Consider the following 20,453-nt stretch of genomic DNA (forward strand, 5'->3'; position numbering starts at 1 on the left):
CCAAGCAGAGCTGTACAGGCATCACATGCATACTGCCTCTGACCAATTTCTTGAATGATTTCTTTGCAGAAAACTCCTCATGGATCTTTCCTGCCTTCCTGGCCCCCTTCCAGGACTCCTGCCTCGGCCAAGCTGATCCAGCCCACTGCTCTCATCCTCTTGGCAACCTCTTCCCTTATTACTTTTTTTTGCCATAGGTTTTTGTATACTTTATCTTACAAAACAGATAGACCCTAGTCAGATGATGACACTAAATTGAGCACACACCTTTTGGCATATTGAATGAGTTACTCCTGTGTTTTCTACCCACCCCATGCAAAGAGAGCCACTCCTCTGGTGTTTAACCCCATCTGCCCTGCTGGCACACTGTGATGGTTCCAGCAGCAAGTTTCTCAGGAAGGCAGCAGAAGCCAGGGGCCTTTCCTGCCCAGAAACATCAGCGAGGCAGGGAGGGGAGACCCACCACAGCACAGCCCATGGGGCCCTGGCTGTACTGAGGGCTGGCCGGGCGTGGGCTGAGAGCAGCCACAATTCAGCACACCTGTGGAAACAAACCCTGTGCCAGTGTCCCCCTGGGACGTGCCCCAGGGAGACCATGCTGGTCAGAGTGATTAAAGTGGGTTTATGGTGGTTTCTCCACCCAGTAGCAGAGGGGGGAGATGGGAGAAGGGGCTCCAGGGCCAGGCAGCACAGCAGAGGTGATGCGTGGGAGGGAGCAAACTCTGCCTGACTTCCAGGATGAGTCTGCAGAGGTGGGTGTATGAAAACGCATCTATTTTCTTTAACTTTCCAACTGAGCAGTGTGATCTGGGCAGAGAAGACGTGGAGGGGGGGAGCCCCAGCACTGTTTCCCCGTCCCTCCTTGTCTTCAGGAGCAAAGTCATCCCTTCAGCAGGGAAGTTCCCCTGGGAGAAAGAAGCACTGCGTTTTTTCAGTGTGCTCTGGTGCAGCTACTCACATGACTTTCACTGACCCCAGCCATGCAAATGACAACCTAAGCATCTAAATGAACACGCAGACCAACGTAGGAGTTTCTGGTTTGGTTTTCCCTGCAGTGCATGTTGCCATTGATGCTTTAGAAAGCCAATTTCAAGAGTGGTGAACAAGATGAGAAAACTCTCCCTTGCAATTTAGAAAGTCAGTAAGTTTCAGGGTTTAATCCATATAATGTAAGGGTGACCACCAGAGGGATGAGACAGCAGTTGGGTGCTGTTGTCCTCACAGCATTACATGCCTGCTGAAGCACAGCAGTGAAGTACCTGGCTCATACCCAGGGACACCTTCATTGCAGGTGATCACTTGAACGTCCCTGTTACTTGGAGGAAATTCTTTACTGTGAGGCACTGGAACACCTTCCCCAGAGAAGCTGTGGATGCCCCTTATCTGGAAGTGTTCAAGGGCACGTTGGATGAGGCTCTGGTCTAGTGGAAGGTGTCCCTGCCCATGGCAGGGGGTTTGGGACTAGATGAGCTTTAAGGTCATCCCTTCCAACCCAAACCATTCTGTGATTCAATAGCTACACTCATCTTGCTTCAGTGTAAGCTGGCAGGCACCAGAGACCCCTGGCAGTGTGGGGTGCCAGGGCGTTTCTAGCAGTCATTCTGCCTTTACCAGACTAGCCCTAGTATTGCTATCAGTGACCAAGAGGGTCTGCTGCATTAGCAGACTGTATCAGTGAAGCCACGTAGTAAAGAGCATCACAAAGGCTTAGATCCAGCAAAAAATATTCAGTCTACCTAACCCCTTCTAAAATATGTGTGTGTACCAAATGATAAGTAAAGAAATAAAACTTGTTGCTAAAAATAACAATGGAAAATTATTGTTATATTTGTTGTTCCCTTGCACATGGTCTGTATGAGCTTTATAGGTCTAAAGAGTTAGTCGATTGACTAATAATGTTAAATACCTTCTTATATAACACACTGTGTCCCTAAAACATTTTTGTGGCTGAAGTATGCACATTTCTGGTGACTCAAGTGCACAATCTGAGCTCTAAAGCAGTGGTCAAGCACAGGGACGGCACATCACTCATCACTGCTACCTGCTGTTCCAGTGCTTGACCTAAAACCCCACATTTCCTTTCCTCACGGCTGGCGTTGTGAAGTGTAGGACAACAGACACACCATAAGCGTGTCTGCTGATGCACTTCAGTCTCAGTGAAGATTACAGCCCAGGTTTGCAGAGTATCACTCTCACAAGTCCTCCGTGCTGGGTGATGGAAAACACAGAAAGACCTTTTCTTTCTAGGCAGATCTTTATCAGTTTAATGCATCTGAACTGCTCAGATCAAAAGGAAAGGTAGTGATGCCGCCTGGCCCTGGGGTTTGTGGTTTACTTGGGGGTTTTAATGCTTTATCTGGACTCTTGTGGGTACCCCAGTCAGGCCTCCCGAGTTTGAGGGCACTTCTCAGAAGAGCAAAGGGTACCCGTGTTTGCCTCCCAGTGGAGGGGACCTTTCCTGCCACTGGCTCCCTCAAACATGCTACAGGGTGCTGCTGAGCTGTTGCAGAACCGGCATGGTCCCAGCAGATTGACTGCATGACACTTGGTCAAAATCCCTTGGGATCTTTTGATCCAAGAAATCAAGCCTCTTTGGGCCTTTCTTTAATGTGCTTAAAAGGGCTGACTGCACATAAAGCCTCTCATTTGCTAAACCCAGTGAGTCACGCAACACAGCACTGGACTGTACTATGTGAAGGCTCTAAATATCTTTGTTTCCAGACTCTACTGTGTGAAAGCTCTAAATATCTTTGTTTCTAGCATTTTTTATGCTTCACAGCCATGTTTCATAACCAAGATGAGGAATGAGTTTCAGCCTCTGTGGTCACACATGCAGTTAATCTGGATTGATACTCAGCTGGAAGATAAACCCAGTCAGTGCCTGGGGTTCCTCTCTCCTCCTGTCTTCTCCCACCGCTGCTGCCTGTAGCTTGGCAGGCAGACATCCTTTGGCAAGGCACCACATCAACAGCTTCCCCAGTTCACTGGCTGTGCTGTCAGCACGTTGTGTGCTGTGCGTGCATCCCAGTGAGCTGCTGCAGATCCAGCTGCCCCCGGGCAACCTTGGAAAGCACCGAGAAACTTCTGGGGTTTCTAGGTGGTTGCTGTGGGCATTGAAACTGGACCTGCAGGGATGGCAGGCACAGCATGATGCTGACCCTTGGAGGGCTTTTTTAGCTCCCTGTTGCTTTCTTTGTAGCTGACTGATCGTGGTAGCTCAGTAGGGCCTGCTTAGAAGCCTTGCCCACTGGATGCTGTTCCTCAGTACTGACCTTCCACATGAGGATGGGAAAACAGCAGTGTTTTTCAGCTCTGTTCTCTGAATATCCAGTTGATTTCATTCAGTGAGTGCTCTGTAATAAGTGAAACCACACATCCCAGCAGTGCTGTGTTCTGTCTTATAATACAAGTTGCCACTGGAGAAAGTATCAGAACTAGATGGGAATTTTCCAATTTTTGTTTTCTGCTATAAAATTTTGCATCATATAAAGAGCTAGCCAAAAAAATATTGAACTTTCGAAGAAGAAAAAACAATCTCCTTCTTCAGCTCCCTCTATTCTTCACATCTTTGATTATTTTCTTCTTTCTGAAGACCAGTTATTTTGCCCAGTTAAAAGGAAGTGGACTGATTTTGATCTTCTACAAGTATGACTGTAGTTACTCTTGAATTATGCCAGAATAAGTGAGATCAGAATTGGGCTCTAAATCCTGGTTCTCTGGAGCTTTATGATCAAAGTTATGTTGTGCAAGAAACAGAGAGGGGGTAAAGGGAACAGAAGACAACTGGCTTTATTGCAGTCAGAAGAAGGGTCAGTGCAGCAGCTGCACTACACACACTGCCCTTTGGCTGCCTTGCAGAAAGGAAAAGCTCATGTGCCTCAGCCCCGTCCTGGCTCTTTAAAGAAGGTGAAGTTGCATCATTCTCATCCCAGCTGATTTCCAGGCTCCGGCTGGCCACATTCTTGGGCCTGTAGATGCCGATTATCGGCAATGCAAGGCTCATTAGCCACCCGTCCTGACTAGAACATTTGGCTGCATTTGTGGGTCTGAGGTGATGCCTGCTCCCTCTGCCCTTTCAATCTGTTTCTCTCCCTTCAGAAGGTCAGTGACTTAGCTGCATGTCACAGGGAGCACAGTGGTGGCAATCCCACAGCTTCCTGGTTTTGGCTTCTGCTGGTTCAAATCCTAGAAAGGCAAATATGGAAAGAGAAACATGCTGTCCGTGTGCCGGGTCTTCTAGGGGGTCTCATTTTGGATGGTGGAATGCAGTGAGGGATGTGTGCAAGTGAGGAAACCGGAAGCACCTGGTGAAATGCTTTAACACAGGCTGCCAGGGAGGCAATAGAGGAGTGATCAGTGAGTCACTCACGAGGCACTGAATCAAGGAAACCTTGCTGTACAGGCTGTTATTGGCTCAAGAAGGCTCCCTGCTGCCCAGATGGACCAAACTGGTGAGGCCAGTTTCTGTCCTTCTCTCATCACTGTGTCCCAGGCTGCAACCTGGAAGGGACTGAACAGGGCAAAGAGGAAATCTTAGAGCTGGAGCAATGATCATGCCTGGAAAAATTTGAGCAGTGATGTTAGTATAAATGCTGCTGTCTCTATTTCAAGTTCCTAGACCGGGGTTGCAATTCCTAGACCGGATACTATCCAAAGCAGGTGTCCCCTGGCACAAATGGGTGCATTTCTTTGGGGCTGCATCTTCTAGCAGAAGGAACTGGACCACTACCAGCTGCTGCCTTCTCCAGCCACCAAGATTGCTGTGACAGAGACCCAGCCTCTGCTCAGTCTGATCCAGTGGCCTTTGCTAGTTTTATTTCTACTCTGTTAACATGTACAACTCGTGTCTCATGGAGCTGGGGTTCTTCACAGCCTAGCCACAAAACATATTTACACAACCCTAAAGATTCCCAAATGGGGCTTTACTCACAGATAATGATAAAAGAATGAAAAAAAAAAAAAATATAGAAAGGAACATGCGCCAAAATAGCTCATTTTGTTTTGTTTATACTTGAGGTTGTTTTTGCTCCTTATTTTAGGAAGACACTTTTTGTTAGGTTTCATATGTATAATTTTTCAGTTATGCTGTGTAAAAATAGAAGTCAGTGCTATCAATATTTATGCATGAAGCATTTTAGAAGGCCTGTAACTAGAACACAATCCTTCTTCTGTCTAGTTTCCATCATGATTTCACATGGCAAAAAGAAAGCTTCAGAAGGAGTATTGTGTCCCGAGCTTTGGACATGGAATGCAACCTGGTTCCCAGATTTAAAAGCAAAGATTGACAATGTTTCAAGTGGCTGTGTGATGAGGACAATGAAAAAAATAGTATTTTAGCCTTGGTTGTGTACAATGTTTAGGCCGAGTTGGATACGGCTTTCCACCTGATCTAGTGGAAGGTGTCCCTGCCCAGGGCAGGGGGGTTGGAACAAGATGATCTTTAAGGTTACTTCCTACCCAAACCAGTCTATGGTTCTGTGAATGTTTGCTGACAAATTGCTACATGTGGGGTTTTGGTTTAAGCCTCCTTTGTTCCCATGTGGCTTTACAGACACTGCTGAAGCTCAGAGCAGTGCCTTGTTCCCAGTGGTCTCAAGCCCTCCTTGCTCTGCCAATTCAATTGAGGGCAGTGGATTCAAGCCTGCCCTAATGGAAATCCCTGCAGCTGAGGGGCTGTATCCAAAGCTGGAGTTTGCCCAGCTTAGTTTATGCTGCACAAGATATTAACAGAGGCCTTGCTGTCTGCAGCTTGCACAGAGTGGCAGCCTCCAACCAAGATGCTACACCACCACCAACAAAAAGAGATTACATTCACACTAGGAATTCTGCTTCACTTTTAATCACTGCCAGAGATTAATTTGCTTTAATAGTTCTTTCTTGGCAAAATTTTCAGTATCCTGTTTTTTAACTTGGGTACCCATAATATCTGTCTGGTCCTGCAGTTTATGGGCTCTATAATAATATGCACTCACACTTCAACGTTCATTTAAAGCCCTAAACAGAAGACCTGAATATTCTGTTTGCAAAATCTGTCTCTACCTCTCTGAGGAGAGGTTTAATAATTTAAAAATAAAAAAAAGAAGCGGGGGAGGTTTTGGAAGGGCTGTGTTACACTAACAGCCATAAAGCAGCCTCTGAAAGCAAGACAGTGTCTGCCACTGCCAAACAACTGCATTTCATTACTTTGGAACCACATTTTAGGGCTCAGGCAGCTTGTTTAAGTAGGTTTATAGTGCCCTACTACTACGGGCAGACCTTGGGTGTCTATCATTTCTGTGTGCCGCTGAGGGGCAGCTCCCATCCAGGCCTGTGCATGGGGCTGCTGCTTATCCCAAAGGATGTCAGAGATAATGGGATGTCGGCTTTGCCAGCCCATGGAGCAGCAGGGTAGGGACGCAGCAGGCATCTGCCAGCCATTAATGCACAAATCTGTTGCTAAAGAGGGTATGTGAGAACAACTCCTGCAATTAAGAGCACCGAGGTGATTTTAAGTAGGTAAACTGCCAGAGCTGGTGAAGTGCCAGAATGGGATTTGGCCGGGACGCCGCAGCTAACACCTGCAGGGTTTCAAGAAACAACGTGGGATCGCTGACTTTGAGTGCTCAAAGCCTCCCGCCTCCCTGTGTCGCCTCTCCCCTCGGCGGCACGGCACTGAAGGGCAACATCTGGTCTGCAGTTGACATCAGAAACATCAGTATTATGAACTGGTCCAGTGAAGACTCAGCCTGAAAACCACAACCTAATGAACCTCCAGCCCCACACTGTGCAAAGGCTCTCAGCCCAGTGCTGGCTGGTCCAGGGATGGTGGAGACTACTGGAAAACCTCCCCTGCACGCTGCCAGGCGCAGCTATCAGGCCAGATTGGTTCCTGTAATGTGTGAGCTCCAACAAGAATGCAGGAAAAAAAAAAAAAAAGAGCTGACCACAGGCGGATTTCTTCCTAACTGTGTCACTGGTGAATGTCATAATTCCAAGCCAGAGGTGGGAGAATGGGTTTGTTTTTACAAGAAACCTGTCGACGGAGAAAAGAAAAATTTGAGGAGAATTTAGTGACTGGCTGAATTTGGCAAATAATTTCAGCTGGAGAAAATAGCTAAAATAGTTCAAAGTTGGAGCGGGGAGTGGGAGACGAGAAATTCTGAAAATCCATTATTTGCACAGCTCTCCTCCAAAGAGCTTATATTATACTGCCCGCTACCAGCTGGCCTGAGATTTAGGTTGCCTAATATTTTCCGTTATAAAAGATTCTTTCAACATTTTTATTTTTTTAGAAGCTCTAACACCTCCATTGTTTGCAGTAGGCCCTTATAATTTGGCAGGGACAAAGCCCCTGGGCTAGAGAAGTGCCTTTTCTTTCATCCATGAAATTCCAGTCAGGTTTGGCTGGATTAAAAAAAAACAAAACAAAACAAAACAAAACCAAAAACCAACCTGTTAAAGATCACCATTTCCCTTCTCTCTCTTATGTGCCTCAAGAAAATGCGCTGGCGGGCTGCCAGCATAGCAAGTGAACGTGAACGTTCTCGTTAAATTGAGCCTGGGTTGTCACCAAAGCAGCCGTCCAGACTCTGCTGGGAATGTCTGGGGGCTTCCAGGGCAGCTGCAGCAGCAGCAGAGTTGCAGAAGACCAAGCACCACCCTGAGGAGTTTTCCCGACAGGCAAAGTAGGCAGAGAAGGGAAGGAGCTCCTCCTGTCACTGATTTAAAAGACCTGGCAAGCCACTCTCCATGCCTTGGGACTCCTGTCCCTACTTTTGAAGCTTGGAAGAGTAGAGCCAATTTCTCGCTCAGCTAGCTGTGAAACAGCAACACTAAGCCACATTCCTCTTTCTCCAGGACCTTTCCCTTCTTCTTGGGAACAGCAGCAATCCTGCTCTCCCTTAAAATAGTTAACCCTGTGGTCCTAATTGTATCAGTCTATTCTGTGATGCTGAACAGAGAATGGGCTTGGCGGTTGTTGGGAGGGGTTTTTTTGAGCACTGAAGAGAGGATAGCTGTCTTGGAAAAGCTTCTGGTCCACAGGTTGGAATGGGACCAGCCCAGAAGACTGTGCAGGAAGAGATGAGGATCCAGGAGCCAGACTTATTAAGAAGGCAGCTTCCAAACAGTGGTCAGGAAACAGAAATGGGACCATGTGCACAGAAATGAGCCCAGAGAGCTAATGGGAGTGGAACAGGAAACGGGAAAATTTGGACATCATTGTGTGGGAGACCTGGTGAAGGCCTGGAAGAGCTTAAGTAGCCAATATAATCCATTCCTGGCAAAAGACACTGTGTTATGAAAGTCAGCATTGAGTGTAATATAGTGAGATGAGCACTAAAGCAGAAAGGAACATAGAAATATATCATTTATTGTTCCCCCAATCTAGTGTTTGGCCTCCACAAGTGCTGTTGGAAAGGATGGCATACAGAAGCTCTGCAGCCAGCAAATTCCTGTGAAAATCCTAAATAGCAAGAAAGTAGTTTATGCTATAGGGTATCATTTCAGAAGTCTTCCCAAATCTGTTAGTATTATCTGAAAATTGGTTGAAAGTCAAATATTACAGTATACCACACAAACTTTTGACTTCCCTGTGCAGGTCTCTTCATTCCCATAGATGTGTAGCTTTCAAGAGAATCTAGCTGACTTCACAAGGGAGGTGCTTATCCATGGAAAAGCTGTTAATGCCCATCTAGGAAGTTTGGTGGACAAAAGGGAGAGAAAAATAGAAGGTTGCCGTAGTTCTGTCATCCTGCCCCTGCTCTATGCACAAGGTTCAGGCACAATCTGACCCTTTGCTCCGTACAGAAATGGCCAGACTGAAAAGCCACTAGATAGGCTCATCCCAAAGCTGAGCTTTGACAAGAGGTGTAACTTACTTCAGTGGACATAGAAGACAAGGGCTATTCTGCTTTTGAAATCTGTGCTGCTCTGCACAGAGCATGGATGCATGAGTTGATGGGCTTATAGAACCTTACAGTTCTTTGCATGGTACTCTATTTTGCCCAGTAGATGCAGTGGTAAATATATTGGTAAAACCTGAGAGCAAGACCGAGTGGTAGCAGGGAAAAGGCAAGAGCTGGTACTTTCACCTCTGCTTAACCCTTTGCTTTACCCTAAGGATGGGTTTCTAAGTTAAATGACAAATGGGTGGCCAAAACTTGGCTTTGCTTTGGTGCCCCTACAGAAATAAAACTCCACTCTCACATCTGAATTCAGAGACAAAAGTGTGCCCCTCAAGAGAAAGTGACAGTTCAAAGATGGCCCTTAGTACTGATTCCAATTTAAATAGAAAAGATCGTGTATTTTTCCCTTCAGCTGGATATTATATTAATTAGCACAGTAAGTTCTGGAGTGCTAGTAATAAACTACATCTTCAGTGACTTTGGCAGTAAAAGACATCGAAGCAAGCATCAGCAATTCTTGAAGACAGAATATAACTAGGAGTACCTGAAGACACTTTCTTTGGATTGCAGGAGTGGGATAACTTGTCAGGAATGAGTAAATTGGAATCTAGAATTCAGACTAGCTAAAGATGGAATAATCAAAACCATCAAAGCTTGGTACATAATGTTTTGAGACAAGTGGTCCGGCAAATATTGTTCTAATATCATCTTAACCACAAGGGCTGCTCAGATGTGTTTCTTGAAGACGTTTAAGTTAGCAAATAGTACTCATCATTAATCTTTTATAATGGCTTTTGGGAGCCACAGTTCATTTAAACATTTTACATTTTTATTACTTATGTATGCGGGGCAGCAATTAAAGCTGTCGTGGTCATATAATGAAGACTAATGAAAGCAAGACGAAAGCAGGTTTTCATTTTCTGTCAACCTGAATATCCATCTGCTTCTGCCATCTCCCTGCCCCCTCCCCCCCAATTTTTTTTTTTCTTTGCTTGAGAGCCAGGTCCCCAGTCCCGAGGCATTTAACCAAACACCTTTACAACTGCCCAGGATGAACTATGAAGAATAAGTGGTTCTTTCTCTTTTGACATGGAAGAAGCATATCTCTTGGTAATCAGACAAGTACTGTAAAAGGCTCAGTCTTTCTCAATGCAAGTAAATGTGAGTGATGCAATAACAACATCTTTATGGTATGTTTTCTTGGCCAATGTGAAGTAATAGTTTTGGAGGGGAGACAGGGATTAGTCACCCCACAATTAGTCATTCTGCAGTGTAGTTTGATACTTGAGAGATCTGTATTTCAGAAATGTGGTTCTGCAACCACAGGACCTATTTTCAAGTACTTTATACTTTCCCCTTCTTTTAATTGGGAAGAGTTTGTAGAAAGAAAAAAAATTCACTCTGTACTTTTCACATGTCTTCTGCACTTATATGTCTCTATTTCATCTTCATACAAACCTTGCCTTCCTTTTCTTGGGAGCTGTGACCAAAACCTGAGTTTGGGAAGTGCCTCCAGCCTAGCTTTTCTAAGGGAGAGTCCATCAGCCTGGCCAGGCATCCTAATCCTAATGTTACAAAGGGCTCTATGTGTGTGTGTTTGTGTGTGTGTGTTTCACGTAGGGCCACTGCACCCTCACATGTGTCTCCAGCAGCCTAGGAGCCTGAGAAGGGCTGGTACCCATCAGAGTCGGGCAAGGTGTGGGCAGGCTCACGATCACCCCTTGTGTTCCCAAAAGAGGAGCTCTCTGGGGAACAAGCTATGGTCTGGGGCACCAGGAGCCACCTCCTTCCCATAGGCTATTTACTGCTTTGGGAAGAATAAAGGATAAGACATAGCTTCTCTATAAGTCTTCTCTTTTGTAACAGTCAGAAACTTTGCTACAGAAAGTATGTTCCCTTTAACTGGAATAATTCCTCTGAGTCAAAAAGGCAATGCAGATGTTTCAAAGTGTTAATCATAAGTATCAGGGGAGAGGGAGCTTAATGGCAGCTCTCCCAGTGAGTAACAACATTTAGTCTCAAGTATTTCAGCTGGTAAGATGTCACATACTTCACTGCTCTGTACATGGCAGCTCTGCAGCTGTCTTAACCATTTCGTTCTTGGAATGAGTAGTTGCAGTCTAGCCCATGTGTCGCAGGAAATGCGCTACACAGCAGGGTCTGCACCAAGCACATGTTCATGGCTGGTCCAGGCACCTAGACCAGACCTGCTCCTCTCCTAAGATGGCTTCTTTCGTCAAATCTCCGCGCCACAGCAGGAGCCTGAGACTACTTTCAAACTGACCTTCCTCCCAGCTCTTTGGTGCTTTTCTGTTGCCAAACTCTTGTCTCCTGAATATATTCCATGCATACCAAAGCCTGCTTGACATTTGGCTCTGAGAGCCTTTCATAATTCTTCTTGTGCTGGTATAAATAGAGTTAATTTCCTCTTGTTTCAGACATGTTGTTGTCATTATTAACTTACCAACCCAAACTCCAAACACAAAAATCAAATCTGGCAAAAGAAGTGCAGAGCGACTCGTGGGCCAGATTGATTTGACTTAAAACAGTATTGAAACAGATGAAATACTGTGTTTCATTTGGAAAAACAGCAGCTGTGTCTGTACAGTAACTACTGTGCTTCTCCAAAGGGTTTTTCCCACATGCTGGGCCAAATTCAACCAAATGTAGCTTGGGATTAGAAGGTAAAGCTCCCATGAAATTCCTGGATCAAGCTGTTTGAAGATGGAAATAGGGTTACTTGATTTGTAGTCAGACGAAAACAGTATGCATCTTACCAGCTATGGGCATTCAGTGTAACATCTCTGCTGATGGCATTCAACAACTGAGTCGGAAAAGTCCATCCTGGAGGACACGAGCTAAAGAACAGAGCCGTGCTCCTCTCTACCCTTTCCTCTCTGGCTAGAAGCAGACGCCAGGATATAAACAGATGCCAAGGTCTGTACTTCACGATCATCATAATTTGCAATGATTGATTTAATATTAAAATGTCAGCACCGATGTGCAAGAAATTCTGTTTCTCCTCAGTCCCAGTGTGTGGTATCTATACTCAGCTGGCATCTTCCCACAGGCCTGGCATGGTATAGACCTCCCATACCAAAGGAGCACAAACACGCTCCAGTTACAAACTGAACTGTTTTCTGGTGTACTAGAGAACCCTGTTGGGCACAAGTCAAAATTTCACAGTTGTTGTGTTTTGAAAGTAAAGCCAACCTGGAACAAATCTCTCTGAGCAGATCTAATAGAATTGGTCACTGCCTGTGTAGCTCAGCAGGGAGTCGAGGTGAGTGGTGCCCTGGAAGGAACATCCCTCAGAGCGAGCACAGTTCAGACCTGCTCTCAGTGGCAGCTGTACAAATTCTACCAGGGTCAGAGCAAGCACTTCAATGCCACTGTAATGGAAACAGCATCTGAAATGATTGTTATCTTAAATGCATTCTGATTTTTTTAATCCTGATGGTTTCATTGAGAATTGGATAGCTAAAATACCTTGCAGAATCCAGAGCTGAAGTTTGATTTCTTTTTGCTTTGCTGATGGGTTGCACAAGACCTCAGAGGAAAGGGGAGAAGTTAGTTTTCTGGTGACACTCACAGACCTTGTTCGCTTTACTCAGCAGGGTGTGCATGGCACAACTGCCTTCTTGAAGTTGAACACTGAACTTCATCTGTCTTTGAATCAAAAAAGGAGGCATATCCTTGAGGCACCTCTGGTCCTTTTACACAGGAATGATGCGGAGGAGAAAATCAAGGCAGATGTAATTAATGAAAATCAGAACCTGCAGTGCAGCTTCTCTCCCCGGCTGCATTTGTGTAGGGCTCAGCACAAAGCAGGCTCCCCTGAGCCTTGGACTCCTTACAGCCTAACAGAAGGAAGATCACTACAAGCATCAGGTATTTCTGTTAGCGGGAAGCCTGGTAAATACTCTTTGCATGCCAGCAACACCTCCTGTTGGCAGGCTTACTTGGTAGGCTCCAGGCACTGAAGTAAACACGCTCTCTGTTTTGCGAGATTCACCAAAGTAGGGCTTATCCCTGTCCTGCCTCTCAAGAGAGTCTGAGGAGCCAGTTATGGCCTTTTAATGTGAGGGACTGAAGTGGACAAAAAAAATGGAACTGCCTGAAAAAGAATTGCCCCTTAGTTATGACAAGCAATATGGAAATAATTTCAGACTGGCTTGTGTTTCACTCTTTTTTTTTTTTCATAATTTAACTATATTTTAAGTCTGTGTTTTTCTTCTTTTTTTTCCTTTTTTTTTTTTTAAACAATCTGACTGTACATTAAAAGAACAAAGAATCAATAGTGTGTAAAGAGGGAGAGCGGGGAGCAGAAGACAGGATACAAAAAGTCTAGGAGAAGCAGCCGGTCTGGGCTGAGCACTCAGAGAGACCATAGGATCACTCAGAGTGGAAGGGACTTCGGGAGGTCTCTAGCACAACATCCTGCTCCCACCAGGGTCAGCCCTTCAATGGAGCTTACCCCATCTTTTGGGCTACCCTGAGGCCAGAGCAGAGAGGCAGGCTGCTTTATGGAGAATAACCCATGGAGTCCAAGATCAACCCACCAGCCTGACACTGAGCACTGGAACCTTCCCTTTCCTTAAGGGAAACCCAGCTGGTAAATATTAGCACCACACAGATACCGTTTTACATTCTACTTGTTGCTGCATCCTCTCTGGTTTAATGTGTGAATTAAGAGGGGCACTTAAAATCCAGGTGACTTGCTTTATATGGTCTATCCTAGTGTAAATACAGGGCCCATATCTGGCAGCTGCCAAAAATTACCATTCTGCTGTGAGCACACCCCTGTACAGAGGGTTGAAGTCACAGAAGTTATTCCAGGGGCAGCACACAGGCTGGTACAGGTGGTCCCACAGCGTTGCATCTCTCCTCCACCTGGCCCAGATGCAGCCTGGCTCTCCTCTGCCTGACCTGCCCCTTCGCCAGCAGCCGCCCAAAGCCAAAGGACCAGAGGAGTCACACCAGTGCTGATGCACCCAGAAATGGGCTATCACTGAGCTATGCTAAACTTTGCTCTAGAGTTTGTTTGGGAAGGGTGGGAAACAGCCATGCAGAAAGCAGATAGAGAGGAAAAAAATCCTAGAAAAATAAACTGCAGACAATATCTCATTGATATAGTGTCTGGGGCTGGCACCATACTTCAGGCGATATGCAGAGGAGGGAGGAAATCCCTGGCGCTTGGAGTAACCCATTATTTTCACTAGTATTGCCTATGCTTCCCTGCCTCCAGGCATTGCTGGAGCTGGTGGGGGTGGCTTCAGAAGGGCCACCCGGGCACTTTTGCTTCTGCTGCTTTACCCACACTCTCATTACAGCAAGACCACGCTGCCACCCCCGCACCACTGCTGTCTGCCAGGGTGCCGCTGAGGGAGGCTTGGGATCATGTTGGAAGCACACCCCTGTGTCCAGCCCTTACCCAAAGGGCTGGCCCAAACAGGGCTGTATGCACAGCTGACTCCTGCCCCTGTTGAGTCACCCCACCAGCTACTCCTTTCTTGTTGCTTTAGCGAGATCAGAATATCTGCCCTGCCCTTGCAGGCTACTGGGCAGCTGCTGCTGACAGCCATGCTTACTCTTGGGCTGGAGTTGCTGCAGGCAAGAGAAGGGGCAAAGCGCACAGGAGGAGAACGGCAGCCTTGTATATCTGTCATATAAAACTCAGTGCCCCTGGTCTGGCTTTTTAACAATTATTATCCTGCTGCTAAAATAAGAAAATAGATTTCATAAGTGTGTTTCTGTTCCACACACCAGACAGATAGTCTGGCTAAATGATTTATTGGTGAGAGTTAGTGCGTGTGTATGTGTAGATGTGCATATGGTTCAAATCCTGTAAAGCAGAGTCCTGCCTCTGTGTGTGTGTATTTAATGCTTTCTATGGTACATCATTTGTTTTTCATGTGTGTCTGTCTGGTTTTCTTGGGCAGCGCCAGTTAAATTTCTCCTTTCTTTTTCTTTTTTTCTGTTGGATTGTTGTTTTTTTTTTCATTTCACATCAATTGTGTGGTAGAAGCCAAAGAGTATCTGCCAACTTGGCTCTTCCAAAAATAAAAATTGACACTCTTCTCCTAGAAACAGTTATCTCCTCAGTGTGGTCATAGTCAGACACACCCACACCCATCCCTTTCTTGAAACTGACGCCGAATTTAATAATGCAATTGGCCACTTTTACTTCTAACTAAAAATGTCAAAAATTGCAAATACTTTTTTTAAGAATGCAGAGGCAGAGAGCAATCCCAGGACACATCACTAGCTATTATAAGTGTGCATAAAGGCACAGACTACTCTCCTCCAGCTGGCAGCTGGGAACAGTGCTGCAAAAACCAAGGACAAAGGTGAAAGCAAGTGTTAGGTGAGCACCCCCACCTTCTCTTCAAGTTAAAATTCCTCTCTTCTCTGTGGTAAATGGACTAATACAATTTACAACTTTCCATGCATTCTTCATTTTGGCTTTTGAGGTTTGCGATTCCTTCTCTTCCCACACCGACAGTTTACTCAGAGAATGTAAACAAACATTGATTTCACCCCAATCATAAGTGCCATAAACAGAGTCTGAGGAGGGAAAGCTGCTCAGCTGTGAAGCCAGTTCACGCTCCTGCCTACCAGAATAGCAGGCAGGGGTTGGTATGAGTCATGCAAGACACGTTGTCTGCTCTTAAGTTATACTTGCCCCATGCAACTTATTTTCTAAGTAACTTGGCAGAAAAGTAGCTATTCAGTGTTGCTGTCATAGGTATTTCAGAAGCTGTGCTTTTAGTTAGAGGTGGCAACAGCCCATGGAAATTTCTGGTTTAGATAGGAAAACATAGCTTAGAAAATGAATGGACAATCTGTTTTCCCAATTCACGCCCATTTCCACCTGTACAATACCTAGACAGCAAGTGAGGTTCTTTTAAAGTAACGGTAAGGCGTGAATTCAAAGTGACTTTTACCACAGCTGTTGTAAAGACCCATGACAAAATATATTCCTTCTCAGCTTGCAGAAACAAAAATGTATTCCCTCTTGACTTTCTTTCAGTTTAGGTGCAGTAGCTCCCATAACATGAAGAGTCTTAATCTATGCTAAACAGCTGATTCTAATTTTTCACTCCATGAGTTAAAGTAATTGTAGCTGGTTGAGTGTTTTAAAGTGTCCATGGCTGAATAGTCGTCAGCTACAGGAGTTGCTCCACATGGTCAGAGGTGAGAGCGGTTTGAAATCAAAGATCAGATGGAAAATGACTGACATTACGATTGAAGAACAGTTTCTGCTTTTCACTGTCCAGGTGATTGCCAGCAAGGTGAGACCAGTGGATACAGAAATCAATGAAAACAGAAATTTATCATTCTAAGTACCTGAGGAGGGTCTTGTGATCCTCCATGGTGGCTATCTAGTGGCGCTGTAGGTTCATTGCCTCTAGAGAAAAGGACGTGTGTGTTTAAGCCTTTGGGGACAGCATCAATTTCAGCTTTTTTTTTTTTTCCCCCAGTGAGCAGGGGAGAACAGAGAAAAGGGTTACAGAATCACAGAATCATCAAGGTTGGAGGAGACCTTCAAGATCATCTAGTCCAACTGTCAGCTGTCAACCCAACACCACCATAATCACCCCTAAACCATATTTCCAAGTGACGAATCCACATGCCTCTTGAACACATTCAGAGATGGTGACACCTCCCTGGGCAAATTATTCCAGCACCTAACCACTCTTTCAGTGAAATATTTTTTCCTAGTATTTAATCTGAACCTCCCTTGGCACAAGTTAAGGTCATTTCCTATCATCCTTTCATTTGAGACATGGCAGAAGAGACTGACCCCATGTCACTGCAACCTCCTTTCAGGTAGTTGCATAGAGTAATAAGGTCCCCCCCAGCCTCCTTTTCTCCAGACTAAACAATACCAGTTCCCTCAAACACTCTTCATAGCACATTTTTTCTAGACCCTTTACCAGTTCTGTTGACCTTCTTTGGACAGGCTCCAGCACTTCAATCTCCTTTTTGAAGCAAGTGGTCCAAAACTGAACACAGTACTCAAGGTGCAGCCTCATTTGTTACCCTACAAAGCAATATTTTCAACACTGTAGGTGCCATCAGAAGACGTATTTTAGCTCTTGTGCCTGCTCTAGCTCAGCTTTCACAAAGATAACATTTGGTGTGTTGGATTGTTATTACTTACATGATTTTGCAAACAGACAAGAGTTGTGTTATGAATTTGTAGAAGTCAAATACCAAGTTAGTCCTGGCATACCTAGAAATTCAGATAAATCAATCATGGGAGAATTGCATATTTCATACAAGAAGGATCTCTGATTCAAGGCAGATCCCCGCCAAACTGCCTGTTTTGAGGACTGGGTTCAACTAATCCACCTAAGTTGTAAATTATCAGATCCCATACATAGATTGTGAAAAACAAGAGAGATCTAAGCCGGGATGAATCTTGCAGTTCGACTGCAAGATCAAGTATCCTTTTAGGCATGCATCTATACTCTTAGCTGCTGGCTGCAAATGTCTTTCTTTTTCCCTTTACAATAAAGCTCGACTTCTAACTGTGGGTTTGCCTGACACTCAAATTAGATGTCTGGAGGAAATGATATGAGTAGCAGTCTGAACGTGTGACTCTTATGTATGACTGTAGAGCACAGCATCTTGCCTGTACCAGGTAGTAGCTGCTCCTCTCCCATTTCTCTCAAACCCTATCCACGCTTTGTAGACATTAAGTATGTAGCATTTTTGAATTTTCTTCCTCAGATTGTTTTTGTTTTTAATGAAAGTGGAAACGGGTCTGTTCATCATGGCTGGAATGTACAACAGATATGGTTAGGGAGACTGCATGAGTATTCAGAGTGTGCAGATCAGTAAGCAGAGTCAATAAAAACTTTCAGCCTCTGAGAGGTTTTCTGTGGCATTTTCATGTGAAAGGTGTCCACTACTGCTTTCATTTGGAGGTATGACTGTCTATATGCCAACCCATGTGCATACTGACATGGGTAGAAGAATGGACGTTACATCTGAGTGCTGAGCCCAACACCTGGAAGACTTCAGGTTGGTTTCCTGCTCTGGAGAATCCCTGGCAGATTGATTGCTCTCTCTCTGTCCTTCAGCTGGGCAACTGCACGAAATGTATAAGTCTGTGAATCTGAAGGTCAGCCAGGTTGTCTAAATTCTCAGCACAAAATGCTGAAGAGAGGAGAGTAAGGCATCCAAATGTGGCATCCCCATCTCTGACGGGAGTAGCTAAGACAGATAACCTGGTTATGACAGGAAGTCACAAGAAAATAGAAAATAGAAATCAGTGATGTTATAAGCTTGAGTGTCATGGAAGGAATAGGCCTAGGCTAATACTGGAGTCAAAGAAATAGACTTGTACAGAAATAGGTAAAAATTAGCTGCAGTATCTCTTCGGTGGAGACCTGTCTCTTGGACCAGCCATCCTCCAGTGACTGGGCCTGTCTTTCACTATGGGCTAGTGGTGAAAGATCATGAGTTACAAGCTTGCCCTGAGCAGGAGGGTCCATGCAACAAGTATAATGAATCAGCTTTCCTTGAGAGCTGTTTCAGAGTCAGTAGGTGGGTTCCCATTTTGTGAGTTACAGTGTTCCCCATTAACTCCAGGAAGGCTTTATCTAAGCAATCAGGGAAGGCCACAATAATCAAAGTAGAAGTAATGCATAGGGAAACCCACAATACTTGGAACACAGCTTATTTAAAAGTGGTTTGAATAGCCTGCTGCTGATCTAACCCTTCATCTCTGTGCACTTCGGAGACTGCTGAGCTGCATGCAGGGACTAATGCAAGGAACCACACTGGTGGGTGAGGTGGTGCAGTGGAGAACTGCCATGAGCTGGAGCTGAGCTCTGCCGTAGTGTTGTCATAAGGACCTGCCTGCAGAAACGTGGGAATTCAGCAGGTATGGGCTGCTGTGAGAGCACGAGCGCTGATAAAAAGAGTAGCTGATTGCAATGCGCAATAAGGTGTTTTATTAATCCTGCAAAGCTTAGGAGTTGTCTAGGATGGAGACCAATTGCTGGTGCCTCTCTCCTGGTATTTTATCTATTAATAACTATTTACTTACAGAGTGGTATAAAGCACTCCTGTAATGAAAACTGATCAGCATGAAAGGAGAGAGTACTGCTGAGCTGTGATAGCATCTCTTTTAAAACATTCTAATTTGCAAATGATACAAGCTTTCTAGTGTGTGTACACCATATGACAAGCTGGTTTATGTCTGAGATTCCCACTGAACATTTTTTTTTTAAATGGGCAGGTACTTACCAAGGATGTAGCCTTGTGTCGGCTTCTCATGATGTCTCCTGAAGTGGTTAGTGAACCTGAAATTTTAGATTCAATTACTAATCATGCAGTACACAGCTCTGGTGATCTGAAAGAAGAGCAGTATGTCTATAAGAAACTGAAAAACGTGTCACTTCACCACTGAAATCCAGTGATTGGGAAAAAAACACACAAGTAAATGATGAAGCCATGCTGAAAGGAAGTAGAAAGCTCTTCAAAAATGGCAGCATTTACATGCTTATTTCACAAGGTGTATTTAGGAACATATATGTGTATGTAAGTCTGTATGTACCTTGGCAACAAATCTTTTTGTATAAGAAAGGTCTGACTTGGGAACTATCAATTTATTTGTTTTTTATTCTGGGAAGTATACCTGGAAAAGGGGAGAAATACAAATTTTAAAAATTTGCAGAAATAGTGCATGCATCTAAGATTCTAAGGATGATTGGTCCCCTACAGTCACTTATTTTAACAGTCTGCACTGAGCTGCTGTGGAGTAAGAGGGATGCTCTCCTCCCCTTTTAAGGACTATTTTGTGCTCAGATAAATACAAAGTCAGTCTGCAGCTTTAATGAAAAGCTGATACAAGACAAAACACTAATTAAAATAATCAGACTGATTTTACTTTTTCTTAAGTAAATATACACTTTGGTTTCATTAAATATACACTTTGGATTGCCATTTTTTATTTTTGCTGCACAGTTAAATCCAGCAAAGGCTGCATTCACGATCAGAATTACTTTCTAATGGAGGAAAAGTGCCAGCAAAACCTCGACTCTAGACATGAGAGCAGACTTCAGGCTGCTCAGGGAATTATTAAGTAAGGTCCCCTGAGAAAATGTTTTTGCAGGTGCTGTGGTCCATCAGTGCTGGTCACTTCTTAAACTACCTCCTCAGGGCACAGAAGCAGGCAGCTCCCAAATGTCAGAAGTCAATCAGGCAAAGCAGAAGGCCAGTTTGGCTGATCAGGGATCTTCTCTTGGAAGTAAGGCAAGAAAAAGAAGATGTATGCCCAGTGGAAGGAAGGTCAAGGGACATGGGGAGAAAATCTGTGTGGTCAAAGCTCAACTGGAGTGGAAGCTGGCCAGAAATGTGGGGGACAATAGAAGTTTTTTCAAATATAATAATGTCAATAAGCAGTATAGAAATATCATTGGCCTGTTACAGGATGAGGATAGTCACCTCACAAACAGGGACAGAGACAAGGCAGAGGTGTTTAACACTTTCTTTGCCTCTGTCTTCAACATGGATGATGGACCAAGGGGGGTCTCAGTGCCCTGAGCTGGA

The sequence above is a fragment of the Myiozetetes cayanensis genome, unplaced genomic scaffold (assembly GCF_022539395.1).
Source record: "Myiozetetes cayanensis isolate MyiCay16 unplaced genomic scaffold, myiCay2020 scf1, whole genome shotgun sequence".
NCBI lineage: Eukaryota > Metazoa > Chordata > Aves > Passeriformes > Tyrannidae > Myiozetetes > Myiozetetes cayanensis.